We start from the raw sequence: 15,682 nt of genomic DNA, 5'->3' as shown, positions 1-15,682 counted from the left end.
AAGCACCCTATGTTTCCCCAATTCCGACTCGGTTTGAGAGTGCCAATTTCACCGCCACGTCAGCAGTTGCGCATCACCTCTGTTTTTTCCCTCCCTTCCGCGAAGAACCTAAAAAATGTTCTACCGAGATTTGAACTCGGATCGCTGGATTCAAAGCCCAGAGTGCTAACCATTACACCATGGAACCAACACACCCTCCCAGCTGTCTGTCTGAGAGGCAGATAGCGATGAGGCTAGGTGGAATCAGGTAGCCTAAAGGAGGCGGGCGTGGTTCCTCTGCCGAAACCCGAGATTGAACCAGGGACCTTTAGATCTTCAGTCTAACACTCTCCCAACTGAGCTATTTCGGCCAGATACTCGTGCTGTTTAGCCTGGCAAATGAAGGTCCCACCGAGATTTGAATTCGGATCACTGGATTCAGAGCCCAGAGTGCTAACCCTTACACCATGGAACCTCGGCGTGTGTCAACTTTTCCCATGAGGTGCAGAGATTTAAGTCATTCAGTCCAGAAGCGCGATAGCAAGGAGCAAAAGAAGCCTTTGCCTTTTAAGCCCATGTTTCCCCAATTCCGACTCGGTTTGAGAGTGCCAATTTCACCGCTACGTCAGCAGTTGCGCATCACCTCTGTTTTTCCCCTCCCTTCCGCAAAGATCCTAAAAAGGTTCCACCGAGATTTGAACTCGGATCGCTGGATTCAAAGCCCAGAGTGCTAACCATTACACCATGAAACCAAAACACCCTGCTAACTGGCTGTCTGAGAGGTGGAATAAGGTAGAGTAAAAGAGGCAGAGGTTGTTCCTCTGCCGAAACCCGGGATTGAACCAGGGACCTTTAGATCTTCAGTCTAACGCTCTCCCAACTGAGCTATTTCGGCCAGGTACTTGTGTGGTTTAGCCAGCATGGATGTATGGGAGACCGCCCGTCATTTTCGAGAAGAGCAGAACGAAGGTCACAGAGAGAAAATGAGTGGCCCGTACGGGGATCGAACCCGCGACCTTGGGGTTATTAGCACCACGCTCTAACCAACTGAGCTAACCGGCCTCTCTCTGGCACATTTTATCCCCAATTGCTCAGAAATATCCTGGTTGCCCTAATCAGGCTGAAGAGATTAAAAGCAAAGCCTAATAATGGGCTCGTCCGGGATTTGAACCCGGGACCTCTCGCACCCTAAGCGAGAATCATACCCCTAGACCAACGAGCCGAAACATACATCCTCGGTGCTGCTGTCGGGCCGCAAACATTTCAGCTTCCATGGCTTAAAGCGCAATTTTCTTATTAAATCAACAATTAAAAGGTAGCCGGTGCAAAGTTTCCAGCACAGAGGAAATGGGGCCTCTTTTTTTGTGGTCATTGGAAATCACGCTGCAGGACCTGCACACGAATAATGAGAAGCTTACTTACAGGAGCCTGGTCTGCAACACTGGACCCAGTTGATGTTGCAGGAGCAGAGGCAGCACTTGGCTGGACAGAAGGCTGTGGAGGAGACTGCAGAGGAGGCTTGAGCAGGGCGCAGAGGAGGAGACTGCAGAGGAGGCTGGGCAGGGCGCAGAGGAGGAGACTGCAGAGGAGGCTGGGCAGGGTGCACAGGAGGAGACTGCAGAGGAGGCTGGGCAGGGTGCAGAGGAGGAGACTGCAGAGGAGGCTGGGCAGGGCGCTGCAGTCCTGTGGGTGGCTGTAGTGAGGATGGTCCTGGTGCAAAAGGACAGGGGTTGAAAGCCTTGCTGGAAAGATGGGAGATGCTCTTTCCAGTGGACAGGAAGCTCTGCAGGCGACTGGGACACCTGGCCAGGGGTCCACAATGCTGGAGGAGCAGGATAAGGGGCAGGAGCAGGGGCAGTAGCACGAGCCAGGGCAGGGGCAGGGCCTCTCGAGCCTGCAGTGGCTGGAGCGTAAAAAAACACAACAAAATTATCTTATTGTTTTAGACTTTCACTGCATGACTTTCTCAGCTCTGCTGGACAGCTACTGCGATTACAAGGTTTACTGCAAAGCATGTATGATTAGTAGAGAGATGACATGATGATGAAAAGATGGAAGGAAGCAGTGAAAATCATCCTGTTTTTCATCCAAGCACCATTAGAAGAAATACAAGAAGAAAAAAAGATGGGATCAGCCAAGTGTGAAGCGAAGCAGACCAAACACTACAACAGCCACTTATTCCAAGGGGAGTGTGAGATGACAAGAATGAGCTTTAGTCAGTGATTACGATAAAAAATGAAATAAAACCTTTTACATACACCTTTAAATTATCTTTTTTCCTATCTTTTTTTCCACCTGAGAAGTGCCATTCCTCTGTGTTGTGAAATAAAATAATGTGTCATTTAAAAAATACTGTTTTGTTTTATTTGTAATTGTTTGTAAAATATTGTTTAAGATTTACATACCTTGAGGAAGTTGTTCCTCAGCTTGCGAGGCTACAGTTGCCATATCCAGGTCATCTTCCTCCTCAAAAAAATCCGTAGCAGCAGAGTCTGTAAAATAACATAAAACACTAAGCACATGTCACCAACACACTTGTATGCGTTAAGTGATACTCACCACATGTAAAGAGCTGTCTCCGGGCTGCGGACTCAGACGCAGGATGTACACGTGGTCCTGCAGCTGTTGAACACGTATTTTCGTTAGACATATATACTGCATAATATAGAATGTAATGATTTTAAAGCTTGCAAATCACTTACAGGGTTTGGCTGGAGCCAAAATCTTCTGTGCCAGCTGTGAAGCAAATAAATGCTTCCCCCGCGCCAACAGGGCCTTCACATTGGTCGCCAGCAGTGGCCTGTTCTTAGTGGCAGTAGGTGGAGGAGGAACAGACACAGTGGCAGTGGGCACAGCAGCAGTGAGGACAGATGCAGTGGGCACAGTGGTGGTGGGCACGTGGGCTGGAGCCTGCCTCTTCAGCACGTATGCTTTGAAAAGGGCCATATTGGTGTTAGGCCTGGTCTTTGCCTTCTTCAGGTAGGTGATGAGAGCCTGGGCCTCCTTGCTTGGGTCCTCATACACCTCCTTCATTGACCTACCCTTAAAATCCCCAAACTCCACCATCAGACATCCAGAGTCTCCTGTCCTCTGGGCCTCCTGCAGCATGGCCTGTTTTATATGATACACCACCACAGCCTCGCCTACCTCCCTGATCTGCGAGGTGTATCTGAGGAACAGGTGTTTGTTGTCCGACAGCGGGTTGTCCCTCTCCTCCTCCCCCAAAATGCTGCTGACCAGATAGCAGGCATACCCCAGTGAGTTCTCCAGCAGCCACAGGAACCTCTGACCCTGGTGTTTCCCAAACTGGATCTTGCAGTGAGCCAGAACCAGGAACTGGTCTCCAGGATTCCCTCCATTCTGCCTCACAAAGGCAGTGGCCTCAGCCAGGACCTCCTCCTTACACCTGGCCTTCCCTGCCAACACGATCTTCCTCCTATTGGCCTCCTCAGTTGGCCCCATAAGGAGTCGACCCTCAGAGGTTCTTCGTAAAACCGGGTATGCATACATAATCTGAAAGGACACAGGCATAAACAGAACGTTACATAGCTGTCATATTCCAACTGAAAGTATTTTACTACAGAATTTCTTTTTAATGTAATTAATTATTATAATATTATAATAATTAATGATTATTATTATTATGAGCATAAGCATTATTGTTTTTATACAACTGTGAATCACTTTGAATTGCCTTGTGTACAAATTGTAAATAGTGTGATGAACTAATTAATAAGAAAATAAATAACACTTCTTGGTACAATCTTGCTGGTATCATGCCATGCTTAACTCTCTGGGGTCGAGAAACGCGCCGGCGCGTTTTGCTGTTTTTTTTCCACATAGCAGCAACATAGACTTAAAATACTCCGTCATTTTTGGTCATATAAATAAAATCAACACATGATTATAAACTATAGAGGGTCTTCTTTTTTTTGTGTACACTCACATTAACATCAAAACCGTGTGCTTTTGTAAAATGAAGAAAATAAACAGGGTGTGCTTTCTGCCTCTCTGTCTCCGTTAAAAAAAATTCTGGTGCACGTCTCTAAACTTAAACAAAGCTCAGCGAATACTATTCACACAAGCACGAGCAATATATCTTTATTATCATTTAAGTTTGTACTTTTAAAATATCTAATTCAAAACTAAAATAAATATTCTCTGTTTATGTAATCTATTAAAAAAGAGAGAGGTGTCAGCCGATCTCATTATCGTTCTCTTAGCTCATTATTCTGCTAATCTGACACGCCCACGGAGAGCGCGTGTGGTATTCAAACGCAAATGATCTGAAGCAACACATGCAAAGTGTCAACGCCCCTCATAAACGCGATGACACAACAAATGTAATCATCAGATTAATGTACCCTATTTCTTCTTGCGAGGCTGTGTGAGGAATAATCCTGGGACATTTACCTCAGAACATGTACTGTTTTTTTTTCATTTCGAGGAGCAACGGATCCATCTGATAAGTAAGTTTTTTTTATTATTGTTCTAATCGCGATATCATAGTGTATGTAAACCGCAAAAAGACTGTTTAAATATGAATCGCGTCTGTGTGTGAATGAATGAACTGAACAGTTTTTACCAAACCCTATTGCTATACTGAGATGAGTGAAAATCGACTGAAATATTTTGAAATAACGTTAAAATGTCTTTGTATTAGCAACGTATTAAACTGCAAATTAATATGTATGCCCTAATATAGGCTCATAAAAACAAAAAACGACATGCCTATGTTACAGACGAAATATGAAAGACAACATTTCGTCGACTAGTTTTTGGATAGATTATTAACTGTTTACTGTAGCCTAAACTATAGACTACTGCCACATTGAATAAGCTTTTGTTCACCAATTTCTGCTCAAATGTTAAATATATTAGGCTATGTTTGTTTTGTCAAAAATAAAGTCATCAACTAGGATGCTATTATAGTGTTTGTTCCAATGTAGGCTTTATTCAAACTAATGAATCCTTAACTTTGAAATATGTATGATAAAATGTATACTTTAGTTTTTACAAAGAAATATTACACTTGAAATATTGTTATTTTAATTGTTGCTGTAATTGTAACCTTTTTAATAAAATAGCAAATAATATATTTACAAGGTAGATGTAAACAAAATCTTAAAAGGTCAATATAAGCCTTCTCTTCAAATTATTTGTATTGTGTTTTATTAGTGACAAATTTGGGGAGAGGATACATATCCAAAACTTTCTGAAAATACAGTATGAGAATTAACTACACAATTACTAGAAATGTTCACCTTGGATATTATACAATTTGCAAGCAAAAATACAAGTGGAAAAATACTATTTTTTTATAGATTTTTCCAACTGTGAACCAATTTTGTAGTATATATACACATTTCTTTTCTTGTGTCCTTGTATTCTTTCTTGTGGCTCAGTGACACACCTGTGAAAAGCTCATTATGCAGGCTCATTAAGCAGGTCTTTTGTCTTCACAGGTGTGAATCAGACCATTATACATGAGTCACGCCCATTTCGCATATTGCCTTTCCAAACAAAAAGTGTTTTACTAAATTTAAATCAATGTGTTGTTTTATGTGAATGATTTGGAAGGATGATTTTCAGATCATTTTGAAGCAAAAATCCTAGGCGAGAACATCCATTAGTCAAAAGTCTTGTGGACACATATTTAGTATGTGTTTTGTGGCCTTATTTCAGAGATTTTAAGTTTTAGTTTTTTCAATAACCATGCATAAACAATATTCTCTCAAAAATACAAACATGTACATACATCTTGCTAACATATTATGGTAGCCCTGTTTGTGCTATATAGAGTGAATTTACACCTTTGCCATTAACATGTTTATAAATAACTGAAAAAGCACAAATGTTAGAGCATGTCAGAAGACCTCCAGGACCCCAAAAACACATAGGACCCCAGAGGGTTAAATCGTTTTGTTTTGTTTAGCTTTTGTGGCAGAGATTACTAAGAAACACCAAATATAACATAAAGGCGTTTATGACAATTCATAATAATATGATCATCAAACAGATCTAAAACTTAAAATGGTATATCAAATCGTTTTGGTATATCTTTTATATCATAGTTGAGAATCATTTGTTGAAACAAAAAAACACTTGTTTTTGCCTATTCATGTCTTTTTAAATATGTATAACATAGTATTTAAAAAGATAACATAAATATGTATACTGGTGTATAACATAGTATAGTATAACATATATGAATTAAACTTTTTTTTTAAAGGTTTTAGTAAAAATCTTCTTGTGCTCAAAATAATGTAATGAATGACAAAAATGAGGATGGAGGAATCGAATGAAAGCTTTTTTATACATTGGAATACTTGATCACTCGAGCGTCACTTCATAGCGTCATCAGCAGCGCTCAAAGGATCTGCCCTCATGTTGTTGCAGTTTGTTTATTTAAGAAATTCATAATAAATAATAATAAAGCAAGATACCCTGTTGAAATATGTGTAATGTGTGGTTTATATAAACTGCAATGGTAAAGTATACTTTAAAACAGATTGTGACCGATGTGAAGGGGGAGGAGAATGTATACGTGCGTCACGTTTAGTCAATAAAACACTTCCGCATAGGATACACCTGTGTATCCTCGCTCATGACTCCTCTGAAAGCCTCCTCACTCCTCGATCCTCGCCTCCTCGCGGTGCAATTAGAGAATTGAGATGTCCTTCAAGATGGCTGAGCTCGATCGGTTTCCGGGTCAAAGGATGGAGGACAGAGGAACGAGGAGACGAGGAGGGATATTGAGAAGCACCCTATGTTTCCCCAATTCCGACTCGGTTTGAGAGTGCCAATTTCACCGCCACGTCAGCAGTTGCGCATCACCTCTGTTTTTTCCCTCCCTTCCGCGAAGAACCTAAAAAATGTTCTACCGAGATTTGAACTCGGATCGCTGGATTCAAAGCCCAGAGTGCTAACCATTACACCATGGAACCAACACACCCTCCCAGCTGTCTGTCTGAGAGGCAGATAGCGATGAGGCTAGGTGGAATCAGGTAGCCTAAAGGAGGCGGGCGTGGTTCCTCTGCCGAAACCCGAGATTGAACCAGGGACCTTTAAATCTTCAGTCTAACACTCTCCCAACTGAGCTATTTCAGCCAGGTACTTGTGCTGTTTAGCCTGGCAAATGAAGGTCCCACCGAGATTTGAATTCGGATCACTGGATTCAGAGCCCAGAGTGCTAACTCTTACACCATGGAACCTCGGCGTGTGTCAACTTTTCCCATGAGGTGCAGAGATTTAAGTCATTCAGTCCAGAAGCGCGATAGCAAGGAGCAAAAGAAGCCTTTGTCTTTTAAGCCCATGTTTCCCCAATTCCGACTCGGTTTGAGAGTGCCAATTTTACCGCCACGTCAGCAGTTGCGCATCACCTCTGTTTTTCCCCTCCCTTCCACAAAGATCCTAAAAAGGTTCCACCGAGATTTGAACTCGGATCACTGGATTCAAAGCCCAGAGTGCTAACCATTACACCATGGAACCAAAACACCCTGCTAACTGGCTGTCTGAGAGGTGGAATATGGTAGACTAAAAGAGGCGGAGGTTGTTCCTCTGCCAAAACCCGGGACCTTTAAATCTTCAGTCTAACGCTTTCCCAACTGAGCTATTTCGGCCAGGTACTTGTGTGGTTTAGCCAGCATGGATGTATGGGAGACCGCCCGTCATTTTCGAGAAGAGCAGAACGAAGGTCACAGAGAGAAAATGAGTGGCCCGTACGGGGATCGAACCCGCGACCTTGGCGTTATTAGCACCACGCTCTAACCAACTGAGCTAACCGGCCTCTCTCTGGCACATTTTATCCCCAATTGCTCAGAAATATCCTGGTTGCCCTAATCAGGCTGAAGAGATTAAAAGCAAAGCCTAATAATAGGCTCGTCCGGGATTTGAACCCGGGATCTCTCGCACCCTGAGCGAGAATCATACCCCTAGACCAACGAGCCGAAACATACATCCTCCGTGCTGCTGTCGGGCCGCAAACATTTCAGCTTCCATGGCTTAAAGCGCAATTTTCTTATTAAATCAACAATTAAAAGGTAGCCGGTGCAAAGTTTCCAGCACAGAGGAAATGGGGCCTCTTTTTTTGTGGTCATTGGAAATCACGCTGCAGGACCTGCACACGAATAATGAGAAGCTTACTTACAGGAGCCTGGTCCGCAACACTGGACCCAGTTGATGTTGCAGGAGCAGAGGCAGCACTTGGCTGGACAGAAGGCTGTGGAGGAGACTGCAGAGGAGGCTGAGCAGGGCGCAGAGGAGGAGACTGCAGAGGAGGCTGGGCAGGGCGCAGAGGAGGAGACTGCAGAGGAGGCTGGGCAGGGTGCACAGGAGGAGACTGCAGAGGAGGCTGGGCAGGGTGCAGATGAGGAGACTGCAGAGGAGGCTGGGCAGGGCGCTGCAGTCCTGTGGGTGGCTGTAGTGAGGATAGTCCTGGTGCAAAAGGACAGGGGTTGAAAGCCTTGCTGGAAAGATGGGAGATGCTCTTTCCAGTGGACAGGAAGCTCTGCAGGCGACTGGGACACCTGGCCAGGGGTCCACAATGCTGGAGGAGCAGGATAAGGGGCAGGAGCAGGGGCAGTAGCACGAGCCGGGGCAAGAGCAGGGCCTCTCGAGCCTGCAGTGGCTGGAGAAAAAAGAAAAAACTTACCCACTTACAGGGTTTGGCTGGAGACAAAATCTTTTGTGCCAGCTGTGAAGCAAATAAATGCTTCCCCCGCGCCAACAGGGCCTTCACATTGGTCGCCAGCAGTGGGCTGTTCTTAGTGGCAGTAGGTGGAGGAGGAACAGACACAGTGGCAGTGGGCACAGCAGCAGTGAGGACAGATGCAGTGGGCACAGTGGCGGTGGGCACGTGGGCTGGAGCCTGCCTCTTCAGCACGTATGCTTTGAAAAGGGCCATATTGGTGTTAGGCCCGGCCTTTACCTTCTTCAGGTAGGTGATGAGAGCCTGGGCCTCCTTGCTTGGGTCCTCATACACCTCCTTTATTGACCTACCCTTAAAATCCCCAAACTCCACCATCAGACACCAAGAGTCTCCTGTCCTCTGGGCCTCCTGCAGCATGGCCTGTTTTTTTCTGATACACCTCTACAGCCTCGCCTACCTCCCTGATCTGCGAGGTGTATCTGAGGAACAGGTGTTTGTTGTCCGACAGCGGGTTGTCCCTCTCCTCCTCCCCCAAAATGCTGCTGACCAGATAGCAGGCATACCACAGTGAGTTCTTCAGCAGCCACAGGAACCTCTGACCCTGGTGTTTCCCAAACTGGATCTTGCAGTGAGCCAGAACCAGGAACTGGTCTCCAGGATTCCCTCCATTCTGCCTCACAAAGGCAGTGGCCTCAGCCAGGACCTCCTCTTTACACCTGGCCCTCCCTGCCAACACGATCTTCCTCCTATTGGCCTCCTCAGTTGGCCCCATAAGGAGTCGACCCTCAGAGGTTCTTCGTAAAACCGGGTATGCATACATAATCTGAAAGGACACAGGCATAAACAGAACGTTACATAGCTGTCATATTCCAACTGAAAGTATTTTACTACAGCATTTTTTTTATGTAATTAATTATTATAATATTATAATAATTAATGATTATTATTATTATGAGCATAAGCATTATTGTTTTTTATACAACTGTGAATCACTTTGAATTGCCTTGTGTACAAATTGTAAATAGTGTGATGAACTAATTAATAAGAAAATAAATAACACTTCTTGGTACAATCTTGCTGGTATCATTTCATGCTTAAATCGTTTTGTTTTGTTTAGCTTTTGTGGCAGAGATTACTAAGAAACACCAAATATAACATAAAGGCGTTTATGACAATTCATAATAATATGATCATCAAACAGATCTAAAACTTAAAATGGTATATCAAATCGTTTTGGTATATCTTTTATAACATAGTTGAGAATCATTTGTTGAAACAAAAAAACACTTGTTTTTGCCTATTCATGTCTTTTTAAATATGTATAACATAGTATTTAAAAAGATAACATAAATATGTATACTGGTGTATAACATAGTATAGTATAACATATATGAATTAAACTTTTTTTTTAAAAGGTTTTAGTAAAAATCTTCTTGTGCTCAAAATAATGTAATGAATGACACAAAAAATACTAAATTAACAACAACAAAAAAATGGTTTAAGGAGGATATAGCTTAATTAGCGGTCGGCTAATTATTTTGACAGTAGTGACATGTTTTTTACTGTATATCATGGTAAAGTTGCAGGTTCACATGTACAGAAGAAAACATGTGCTATTACACGCTAGCTGGCTTTATTGCCATGTTTAATTGTCTAAAAACAAACACTGTTTATGAATAAATAATGATCGATTATAGAGTCGTGAAGAATAGACTTACCTGTTGCAAAGATTGCAAAGATGACGATAATAACAGTGGTCGCCGATTGGTCAAAAGTAAGCCACAGGAGCAGAGCCAGGAGAGAAACGCGATTGGTCAAAAGTAAGCCACAGGAGAGAAAGGCGATTGGTCAAAAGTAAGCCACAGGAGAGAAACACGATTGGTCAAAAGTAAGCCACAGGAGAGAACGCGATTGGTCAAAAGTAAGCCACAGCAGAGAAACACAATTGGCTCACGTGGGCTTACTTTGGGCTTACTTTGGCTCAATCGGTAGGAAGCAGTAGGCGCAAGCGAGAGGTAGTGGGATCGATGCCTGCATTCTCCAGTGCTGTCCATCCTTTTTACGCCCCACTTCAAGGGGCACTACCTAGATGAGCTCTTGCGGCTCAGTGCTGCCGAAAAAGTTTTTTCGAACGAGGTACTGCACACATTCCTGGCAAAAGCAGGTCCCACCGAGATTTGAACTCGGATTGCTGGATTCAGAGCCCAGAGTGCTAACCATTACACCATGGAACCTTGGCGTGTGTCAACTTTTCCCATGAGCAGCAGAGATGTAAGTCATTGAGTCCAGAAGCACGATAGCAAGGATTTAAGTCATTGAGTCCAGAAGCACGATAGCAAGGAGCAAATGAAGCCTTTGCTTTTCAAGCCCATGTTTCCCCAATTCCGACTCAGTGTGAGAGTGCCAATTTCACCGCCACGTCAGCAGTTGCGCATCACTTCTGTTTCTTCCCTCCCTTCCGCAAAGAACCTAAAAAGGTTCCACCGAGATTTGAACTCAGATTTCTGGAATCAAAGCCCAGAGTGCTAATCATTACACCATGGAACCAACACACTCTGCTAGCTGGCTGTCTGAGAGGGAGATAGCGATGAGGCTAGGTGGAATCAGGTAGACTAAAAGAGGCGGACGTGGTTCCTCTGCCGAAACCCGGTATTGAACCAGGGACCTTTAGATCTTCAGTCTAACGCTCTCCCAACTGAGCTATTTCGGCCAGATACTTGTATGGTTTAGCCAGCAGGGATGTCTGGGAGACCGCCCGTCATTTTCGAGAAGAGCAGAGCGAAGGTCCCAGAGAGAAAATGAGTGGCCCGTACGGGGATGAAAACCCGCCACCTTGGCGTTATTAGCACCACGCTCTAAGCAACTGAGCTAACCGGCCTCTCTCTGGCACATTTTATCCCCAATTTCTCACAAATATCCTGGTTGCCCTAATCAGGCTGAAGAGATTAAAAGCAAAGCCTAATAATGGGCTCGTCTGGGATTTGAACCCGGGACCTCTCGCACCCTAAGCGAGAATCATACCCCTAGACCAACGAGCCGAAACATACATCCTCCCTGCTGCTGCCGGGCCGCAAACATTTCAGCTTCCATGGCTTAAAGCGCAATTTTTTGATTAAATCTACTATTAAAAGGTAGCCAGTGCAAAGTTTCCAGCACAGAGGAAAAGCGGCCTCTTTTTTTGTGGTCATTGGAAATCACGCTGCAGGACCTGCACACGAATAATGAGAAGCTTACTTACAGGAGCCTGGTCTGCAACACTGGACCCAGTTGATGTTGCAGGAGCAGAGGCAGCACTTGGCTGGACAGAAGGCTGTGGAGGAAACTGCAGAGGAGGCTGAGCAGGGCGCAGAGGAGGAGACTGCAGAGGAGGCTCGGCAGGGCGCAGAGGAGGAGACTGCAGAGGAGGCTGGGCAGGGCGCAGAGGAGGAGACTGCAGAGGAGGCTGGGCAGGGCGCAGAGGAGGAGACTGCAGAGGAGGCTGGGCAGGGCGCTGCAGTCCTGTGGGTGGCTGTAGTGAGGATGGTCCTGGTGCAAAAGGACAGGGGTTGAAAGCCTTGCTGGAAAGATGGGAGATGCTCTTTCCAGTGGACAGGAAGCTCTGCAGGCGACTGGGACACCTGGCCAGGGGTCCACAATGCTGGAGGAGCAGGATAAGGGGCAGGAGCAGGGGCAGTAGCACGAGCCGGGGCAGGAGCAGGGCCTCTCGAGCCTGCAGTGGCTGGAGAAAAAATAAAAAACTTACCCACTTACAGGGTATGGCTGGAGACAAAATCTTTTGTGCCAGCTGTGAAGCAAATAATTGCTTCCCCCGCGCCAACAGGGCCTTCACATTGGTCGCCAGCAGTGGGCTGTTCTTAGTGGCAGTAGGTGGAGGAGGAACAGACACAGTGGCAGTGGGCACAGCAGCAGTGAGGACAGATGCAGTGGGCACAGTGGCGGTGGGCACGTGGGCTGGAGCCTGCCTCTTCAGCACGTATGCTTTGAAAAGGGCCATATTGGTGTTAGGCCCGGCCTTTGCCTTCTTCAGGTAGGTGATGAGAGCCTGGGCCTCCTTGCTTGGGTCCTCATACACCTCCATTATTGACCTACCCTTAAAATCCCCAAACTCCACCATCAGACACCAAGAGTCTCCTGTCCTCTGGGCCTCCTGCAGCATGGCCTGTTTTTTTCTAATACACCTCTACAGCCTCGCCTACCTCCCTGATCTGCGAGGTGTATCTGAGGAACAGGTGTTTGTTGTCCGACAGCGGGTTGTCCCTCTCCTCCTCCCCCAAAATGCTGCTGACCAGATAGCAGGCATACCACAGTGAGTTCTTCAGCAGCCACAGGAACCTCTGACCCTGGTGTTTCCCAAACTGGATCTTGCAGTGAGCCAGAACCAGGAACTGGTCTCCAGGATTCCCTCCATTCTGCCTCACAAAGGCAGTGGCCTCAGCCAGGACCTCCTCTTTACACCTGGCCCTCCCTGCCAACACGATCTTCCTCCTATTGGCCTCCTCAGTTGGCCCCATAAGGAGTCGACCCTCAGAGGTTCTTCGTAAAACCGGGTATGCATACATAATCTGAAAGGAAACAGGCATAAACAGAACATTACATAGCTGTCATATTCCAACTGAAAGTATTTTACTACAGCATTTCTTTTTTATGTAATTAATTATTATAATATTATAATAATTAATGATTATTATTATTATGAGCATAAGCATTATTGTTTTTTATACAACTGTGAATCACTTTGAATTGCCTTGTGTACAAATTGTAAATAGTGTGATGAACTAATTAATAAGAAAATAAATAACACTTCTTGGTACAATCTTGCTGGTATCATGCCATGCTTAAATTGTTTTGTTTTGTTTAGCTTTTGTGGCAGAGATTACTAAGAAACACCAAATATAACATAAAGGCGTTTATGACAATTCATAATACTATGATCATCAAACAGATCTAAAACTTAAAATGGTATATCAAATCGTTTTGGTATATCTTTTATAACATAGTTGAGAATCATTTGTTGAAACAAAAAAACACTTGTTTTTGCCTATTCATGTCTTTTTAAATATGTATAACATAGTATTTAAAAAGATGACATAAATATGTATACTGGTGTATAACATAGTATAGTATAACATAAATGAATTAAACTTTTTTTTTAAAAGGTTTTAGTAAAAATCTTCTTGTGCTCAAAATAATGTAATGAATGACACAAAAAATACTAAATTAACAACAACAAAAAAATGGTTTAAGGAGGATATAGCTTAATTAGCGGTCGGCTAATTATCTTGACAGTAGTGACATGTTTTTTACTGTATATCATGGTAAAGTTGCAGGTTCACATGTACAGAAGAAAACGTGTGCTATTACACGCTAGCTGGCTTTATTGCCATGCTTAATTGTCTAAAAACAAACACTGTTTATGAATAAATAATGATCGATTATAGAGTCGTGAAGAATAGACTTACCTGTTGCAAAGATTGCAAAGATGACGATAATAACAGTGGTCGCCGATTGGTCAAAAGTAAGCCACAGGAGCAGAGCCAGGAGAGAAACGCGATTGGTCAAAAGTAAGCCACAGGAGAGAAAGGCGATTGGTCAAAAGTAAGCCACAGGAGAGAAACACGATTGGTCAAAAGTAAGCCACAGGAGAGAACGCGATTGGTCAAAAGTAAGCCACAGCAGAGAAACACAATTGGCTCACGTGGGCTTACTTTGGGCTTACTTTGGCTCAATCGGTAGGAAGCAGTAGGCGCAAGCGAGAGGTAGTGGGATCGATGCCTGCATTCTCCAGTGCTGTCCATCCTTTTTACGCCCCACTTCAAGGGGCACTACCTAGATGAGCTCTTGCGGCTCAGTGCTGCCGAAAAAGTTTTTTCGAACGAGGTACTGCACACATTCCTGGCAAAAGCAGGTCCCACCGAGATTTGAACTCGGATTGCTGGATTCAGAGCCCAGAGTGCTAACCATTACACCATGGAACCTTGGCGTGTGTCAACTTTTCCCATGAGCAGCAGAGATTTAAGTCATTGAGTCCAGAAGCACGATAGCAAGGATTTAAGTCATTGAGTCCAGAAGCACGATAGCAAGGAGCAAATGAAGCCTTTGCTTTTTAAGCCCATGTTTCCCCAATTCCGACTCAGTTTGAGAGTGCCAATTTCACCGCCACGTCAGCAGTTGCGCATCACTTCTGTTTCTTCCCTCCCTTCCGCAAAGAACCTAAAAAGGTTCCACCGAGATTTGAACTCGGATTTCTGGATTCAAAGCCCAGAGTGCTAATCATTACACCATGGAACCAACACACTCTGCTAGCTGGCTGTCTGAGAGGGAGATAGCGATGAGGCTAGGTGGAATCAGGTAGACTAAAAGAGGCGGACGTGGTTCCTCTGCCGAAACCCGGTATTGAACCAGGGACCTTTAGATCTTCAGTCTAACGCTCTCCCAACTGAGCTATTTCGGCCAGATACTTGTATGGTTTAGCCAGCAGGGATGTCTGGGAGACCGCCCGTCATTTTCGAGAAGAGCAGAGCGAAGGTCCCAGAGAGAAAATGAGTGGCCCGTACGGGGATGAAAACCCGCCACCTTGGCGTTATTAGCACCACGCTCTAAGCAACTGAGCTAACCGGCCTCTCTCTGGCACATTTTATCCCCAATTTCTCACAAATATCCTGGTTGCCCTAATCAGGCTGAAGAGATTAAAAGCAAAGCCTAATAATGGGCTCGTCTGGGATTTGAACCCGGGACCTCTCGCACCCTAAGCGAGAATCATACCCCTAGACCAACGAGCCGAAACATACATCCTCCCTGCTGCTGCCGGGCCGCAAACATTTCAGCTTCCATGGCTTAAAGCGCAATTTTTTGATTAAATCTACTATTAAAAGGTAGCCAGTGCAAAGTTTCCAGCACAGAGGAAAAGCGGCCTCTTTTTTTGTGGTCATTGGAAATCACGCTGCAGGACCTGCACACGAATAATGAGAAGCTTACTTACAGGAGCCTGGTCTGCAACACTGGACCCAGTTGATGTTGCAGGAGCAGAGGCAGCACTTGGCTGCACAGAAGGCT

General features: G+C 44.7%; 15 non-coding genes across 15 annotated transcripts; all 15 read right to left on the bottom strand.

Annotated features, from left to right (window-relative positions):
• Nucleotides 1-277: 277 nt before the first annotated feature.
• trnaf-gaa (transfer RNA phenylalanine (anticodon GAA)) lies at nucleotides 278-350 on the bottom strand. Its single transcript has one exon. It is a non-coding gene; the product is annotated as a tRNA-Phe (tRNA).
• A 309-nt stretch (nucleotides 351-659) lies between these two features.
• On the bottom strand, nucleotides 660-731 carry trnaq-uug (transfer RNA glutamine (anticodon UUG)). The gene has a single exon. It is a non-coding gene; the product is annotated as a tRNA-Gln (tRNA).
• A 70-nt stretch (nucleotides 732-801) lies between these two features.
• Nucleotides 802-874, bottom strand: trnaf-gaa (transfer RNA phenylalanine (anticodon GAA)). Its single transcript has one exon. It is a non-coding gene; the product is annotated as a tRNA-Phe (tRNA).
• A 93-nt stretch (nucleotides 875-967) lies between these two features.
• trnai-aau (transfer RNA isoleucine (anticodon AAU)) lies at nucleotides 968-1,041 on the bottom strand. The gene has a single exon. It is a non-coding gene; the product is annotated as a tRNA-Ile (tRNA).
• Nucleotides 1,042-1,129: 88 nt separating this feature from the next.
• trnap-agg (transfer RNA proline (anticodon AGG)) lies at nucleotides 1,130-1,201 on the bottom strand. The gene has a single exon. It is a non-coding gene; the product is annotated as a tRNA-Pro (tRNA).
• A 6,197-nt stretch (nucleotides 1,202-7,398) lies between these two features.
• Nucleotides 7,399-7,470, bottom strand: trnaq-uug (transfer RNA glutamine (anticodon UUG)). Its single transcript has one exon. It is a non-coding gene; the product is annotated as a tRNA-Gln (tRNA).
• Nucleotides 7,471-7,694: 224 nt separating this feature from the next.
• Nucleotides 7,695-7,768, bottom strand: trnai-aau (transfer RNA isoleucine (anticodon AAU)). The gene has a single exon. It is a non-coding gene; the product is annotated as a tRNA-Ile (tRNA).
• An 88-nt stretch (nucleotides 7,769-7,856) lies between these two features.
• On the bottom strand, nucleotides 7,857-7,928 carry trnap-agg (transfer RNA proline (anticodon AGG)). The gene has a single exon. It is a non-coding gene; the product is annotated as a tRNA-Pro (tRNA).
• Nucleotides 7,929-10,791: 2,863 nt separating this feature from the next.
• Nucleotides 10,792-10,863, bottom strand: trnaq-cug (transfer RNA glutamine (anticodon CUG)). Its single transcript has one exon. It is a non-coding gene; the product is annotated as a tRNA-Gln (tRNA).
• Nucleotides 10,864-11,266: 403 nt separating this feature from the next.
• On the bottom strand, nucleotides 11,267-11,339 carry trnaf-gaa (transfer RNA phenylalanine (anticodon GAA)). Its single transcript has one exon. It is a non-coding gene; the product is annotated as a tRNA-Phe (tRNA).
• A 256-nt stretch (nucleotides 11,340-11,595) lies between these two features.
• Nucleotides 11,596-11,667, bottom strand: trnap-agg (transfer RNA proline (anticodon AGG)). Its single transcript has one exon. It is a non-coding gene; the product is annotated as a tRNA-Pro (tRNA).
• Nucleotides 11,668-14,532: 2,865 nt separating this feature from the next.
• On the bottom strand, nucleotides 14,533-14,604 carry trnaq-cug (transfer RNA glutamine (anticodon CUG)). The gene has a single exon. It is a non-coding gene; the product is annotated as a tRNA-Gln (tRNA).
• A 241-nt stretch (nucleotides 14,605-14,845) lies between these two features.
• Nucleotides 14,846-14,917, bottom strand: trnaq-uug (transfer RNA glutamine (anticodon UUG)). Its single transcript has one exon. It is a non-coding gene; the product is annotated as a tRNA-Gln (tRNA).
• A 90-nt stretch (nucleotides 14,918-15,007) lies between these two features.
• trnaf-gaa (transfer RNA phenylalanine (anticodon GAA)) lies at nucleotides 15,008-15,080 on the bottom strand. The gene has a single exon. It is a non-coding gene; the product is annotated as a tRNA-Phe (tRNA).
• Nucleotides 15,081-15,336: 256 nt separating this feature from the next.
• Nucleotides 15,337-15,408, bottom strand: trnap-agg (transfer RNA proline (anticodon AGG)). Its single transcript has one exon. It is a non-coding gene; the product is annotated as a tRNA-Pro (tRNA).
• Nucleotides 15,409-15,682: the final 274 nt, after the last annotated feature.

The sequence above is a fragment of the Siphateles boraxobius genome, unplaced genomic scaffold (assembly GCF_051911475.1).
Source record: "Siphateles boraxobius isolate OS27281-9 unplaced genomic scaffold, OSU_SipBor_1 19, whole genome shotgun sequence".
NCBI lineage: Eukaryota > Metazoa > Chordata > Actinopteri > Cypriniformes > Leuciscidae > Siphateles > Siphateles boraxobius.
This window is presented reverse-complemented; position numbering and strand designations above follow the sequence as displayed.